This window comes from Salvelinus sp. IW2-2015, linkage group LG31 (genome assembly GCF_002910315.2).
Source record: "Salvelinus sp. IW2-2015 linkage group LG31, ASM291031v2, whole genome shotgun sequence".
NCBI classification, from domain to species: Eukaryota; Metazoa; Chordata; class Actinopteri; order Salmoniformes; family Salmonidae; genus Salvelinus; species Salvelinus sp. IW2-2015.
This window is the reverse complement of record NC_036870.1, coordinates 14,499,063-14,504,054: the sequence shown is the minus strand read 5'-3', so window position 1 is coordinate 14,504,054 and position 4,992 is coordinate 14,499,063. Positions and strand designations below refer to the sequence as shown.

Sequence of the window (4,992 nt, the reverse complement as noted above, 5' to 3'; positions counted from 1 at the left end):
TGGAGTGGCCATCACAAAGCCCTGACCTCAATGCTATAGAAAATGTGTGGGTAGAACTGAAAAAGCGTGTGCGAGCAAGGAGGCCTACAAACCTGACTCAGTTACACCAGCTCTGTCAGGAGGAATGGGCCGAAATTCACCCAACTTACTGTGGGAAGCTTGTGGAAGGCTACCCGAAACGTTTGACCCAAGTTAACAATTTAAAGGCAATGCTAACAATAATAATTGAGTGTATGTAAACTTCTGACCCACTGGGAATGTGATGAAGAACAAAAGCTGAAAAAAATCATCATTATTCTGACATTGCACATTCTTAAAATAAAGTGGTGATCCTAACTGACCTAAGACAGGGAATTGTTACTAGGATTAAATGTCAGAATTGTGAAAAACTGAGTTGAAATGTATTTGGCAAAGGTGAATGCAAACTTCCGACTTCAACGGTATCTACAGATTTTAGTGTCAGACTGATGAAGGAATTTGTTTCCTATATGTTCGTTAAACAATTTAATTATACAAAGCAGACACTCTGTCCATTTCTAGAATGTGTAAGATCCATATTTGCATAAAATAGATAAAGACCAGTGTCCAAATTAATCAATAGCGTTTATTCTCGAGAGATCTCTACTCACAAACCATGTACATTAGTCTATATACCATACACAGCGTCATAGCTTTCAAAAGGTCCCGCCTCTTCTCCGACTAGGACAAAGCTGACCAAAAGTTAATTCCAACACACTAACGCACATACATTACACACTATTATCTGGATTATCTCCTGAAATCTCACCCAGTTTATTACCACTTAGCTGACAGTTCCAGCCCCCCCAGCCCCCTTAAACAACTTTTTTCTTTTTGAATTCCAGGTGCTCCTGCAACAACTTCTGTTCATACTACAACTACCAGAACAACTGCACCTCCACTTGTGGCTTTACATGTCATCWTACAACAAGTGTTTGTAAAAGCTTTGAGTAATCCTCTAAGCAAAGAATTTCAAGTACTTGCCGCAAACATTGTTAAAATGGTAGGTCATAGAAATCCAGCTGTGACCATTGACTTGTCTCTGAACAGCTTGTTATTTTATGTATGACCATGGACATTGTGTGATGATAGTTGATACTATCAGTAGTAAGGTTCAGGTGACAATTCTCAGCTTGTGTTTCATCCCAATGGATGGGGCTAGGGAATGTAACTACTTTCTGATTCAAAGACAGATTGACAGATGGACTGAAAATCCATGAGATCAACAGGATAGTTTTAACATATTTTGAATCTATCGTGTTTGTTTACAAACACAACAATGGAGTTTAACAACCTTACTGACACRTCACTGGGGCATTTGAAAAACCCAGTCCCAAATGTCGTGTGGGACCAAGGCACTTGTTGATTTCCCTTGGAAATTCAATGATTTGATAGGCCAACCATGAACCCATGTTATCCAAAACCCAGTGCAATCTAAAGTASTTTAACCATGGTCCCAGATTATATGCTTCATTTGAGACCAAAATCAAGTCTAAAACTGTAGAGCGCAAATCCGCTGCCAGTTTGTGMCTTATGGTATCATAAACATTTTAGATATGGTAAGGTAAGAGGAAAGCTCAAAAGGCATTCTTAAGTTACATTTGTCAAGAATCAATGAATATTTGTCAAATTGAAATAACAGTGTACCATTTAGTTATAAAGAATGTTGAGTTATTGATTGGCAAGCTAACTATCCAGCCGCAGAGTTCCGTGTATAGCAACTGTCGCTAACCAGACCTGGTCTCATTTCAAATGCAAGGAAGCCTATGAGGGCTAAGGAAAAAAATAGTTAACATTAAAAATGAATTGTTTAAAATGGCTAAAATATTTAACAGTGCACCCGTGGGGGAACTTGTGACTGAATCCTGAAATGCGGAGCCAGTTGAAATTATACATGTGTTGCTTTGTTTGTTGACTAGCCACCGTGCTTCTACTCCTGCATTGCTTGCTGTTTGGGGTTTTAGGCTGGGTTTCTGTACAGCACTTCGAGATATTAGCTGATGTACGAAGGGCTATATGAAATAAACTTGATTTGACTAGTTAGCTTGCTTGCATTGCCAGGCATAGAACAAGTAGCATACGCTAACTAGCTAGCTAACCCGGAAATGTAACTTTGTTTCCATCAAATGTTAAGTTAGCTATATTATGAGCATTCAGACTCATCCAGCAGCTAGCCATACTACAAGATTAATTTTAACCAGTTCCCTTGAAGTGATTGAAATGTCAATCCACAAGAACGTAACTGAGATCTCTAGATTAGCATGGGTGGATAGCGGTTAACTTCATGAAGTAGTATAAATGCAGCTAACATCAAACTGMCTGGTTCACAGGGGAAAATTGTCCAACCTCGCAGCAGTAACTGAGGGCAGAATTGGTCAATTGAAAAGAAGGAAATGTCCCAGATTCTGCTTTAAACGCAAGTTCTACAAATTGTTCATTTTGTTTCCTTTTTCCTTTATTTTTTACAGTGCGACTTGATCTACAGAGCCAGATATGGGACTCTTTTCACCCAGACGGTTGTTGTTGCATTCAAGTAATATTCTAGTCTATGCTAAGCTCTTTTTTAATTTAKCAATCACTTTGGGAAAGTATTTTGTTACACAAAAATAGAACAATTAACTTTTATACCGCAATTAACATTTCTGTAATATTTACTTATTTTAATAAACATTTTATTTAGTAATATGTTTATTGTAATATTGATTAAATATATTAAATATGTCATTATTTATGTATTTTATACAAAAACAAAATTTTTCTGTAATATTTATTAATGATATTTTGGTGACTGTGTTTTAACCAAGGCTACACATGAAGGACTGGCCACTGTTCACTCACCAATTGTTTTCACCTCTGACTCTTTGCAGACCTGTTGTCAACACTGGATTCTGTTCCGGTATGGGAACAGTCACAGAGGCTGAGGTTGAACTGGTGTTCAATGSAACCTCCAATGAACCTTTCCCTAAGGGTAGTGACATTGCAGATATACTGAAGTCAATATTCAACCTTTATATGGATCCAAACTCCATCACTGTGATAAGTAAGCAAACCCAATCAATATATGCTTCAAAATTATCCATTGACATGTAATGTACAGCTGTGGCCCCTTTGAAATTAAATCACGCTGCGGAATTTATAAAACAATTGCGGCGACATCAGCAACATTTCYCTGTCCTGCCAACAACAGCACACGTTATCATCTAGCCCACCAAAATCGTTGTAATTCCATACAATGTATTCTGGGTTTAAATCCTACTCCCTGGCATTTTGTATTCACAGCGACCCCAAGCACAGCCACAGATCTGTTGATAAACACAACAGCTTCTCCTGTTGCAACATCAACAACAAGAGGAACCACGACCACTACTTTCATCTCAGTCGGTAAGGGACATGTTGTGCAATCTGTTATAAGAGAATAGTACTTAAAAGGTACACACGAGTACATCATCAGTACACATTGCATTTGGAGCACCTTTCAAATTCTAAAAGAGTGTAATTTTTTATTAATTTCAGATGCCCCTGCTACAACAACTGTTCCTGCTACAATTGCCATAACAACGGCACCTCCTCCAGTGGTGGAATTACAAGTCACCTTGCAGCAAGTTTTTGTACCAGCCTTGACTGACCCTCAAAGCACAGAATTCAAAACACTATRAGWAACCATTACTACAATTGTAAGTCCTCGAAATCCAGATATGACCATTCATTTGTGTCTTTGTTGATGTGGTTATTGACTTTACCTAAGGTTCAAGTGACAATGACTTTAGGCTTGATGAGCGTTGAGCTACGGGAACAAGGGYTTGTTAAAATAAATAGGCCTWATAATGTTATATATATTCTGTTTGTAAAATATCTCATACTATTTGATAGTCTATTAAAGTTBTCTRTTCTCTCCCCTACTCCTWACAGTGTTACACAATCTTCCGACAAAGATATGGGCTTAGTTTCGTTCAGACGACAGTTACTCAATTCAGGTAATATTGTATTCTACTTTTAAACCATTTTCTTTKATTTAGACATGAACGTRTTTTGAACATAAAAAGCRTTATTTTTAGCACAACTTTACTTTTTCAGTCACCTTTTGACTMGACRCTGACCTATGAACTTTTTGATCCTTTGCAGACCTGTGCCCCGTCTCGGTCAGGAWCCTTACACAGAGGTGGAMRTGGAACTGGAGTTCAATGCGACCTCCACTGTACCTATCCCCAAGGGCAGTGACATTGTTGATACATTGAAAGAGGCTTTGACCAATCCAAACTCTACCTTCAACTTCTCTGTGGATCTGAACTCCATCACTGTGATAAGTAAGCAAACCCAATCAATAGGTGCTCCAAACATATCCATTGACATGTAATGTTCAGTTGTGGCACCTTTGAAGTTAAATCACGCTGAGGAATTGATCAAACAATTGCGGCTACATCAGCAACATTTCGCTGCCCCACCCACCCCCAACAACCCACGTTATCATGTAGCCCACCAAAATCGGTGAAATTTCGTACAATGTATTCTCTGTATGAACTCTCATTACTGGCATTTTCTATTCACAGGGACCCCAAGCACAGCCACAGATGTCTCGACAAATACAACAGCTACACCTGTTGCAAGATCAACAACAAGAGGAATCACAACCACTACTTCCATCTCAGTCGGTAGGTGATATGTTGTGCGATCTTCACATATTATCAGAGAATAGTACTTTAAAGGCACACACTAGTACTTCACCAGTACAGTTTAAGCACAAGTTTCAATTGGAGCACCTTTCAAATAGTGTAAAAGAGTGTTCTTTTTTTTTCAGGTGCCCCTGCAACAACAACTGTTCCTGCTACCACGTACCTGGTTCTGCATCACAATACCAACTGGAGAACCTTCCACTGTTCCTTGTACTGGTTCTACAACTACAACCACATTGTGGCCCCTCAACTACCGTTTAAAGCACAACTCCAACAACTACTTCTACTACTACGAAACCTACAT

General features: G+C 38.7%; 1 pseudogene; it reads left to right on the top strand.

Annotated features, from left to right (window-relative positions):
* The first annotated feature begins 2,916 nt into the window (after positions 1-2,916).
* The window catches only part of LOC111956204 (uncharacterized), a 119,169-nt pseudogene continuing 117,093 nt past the window's right edge, over positions 2,917-4,992 (top strand).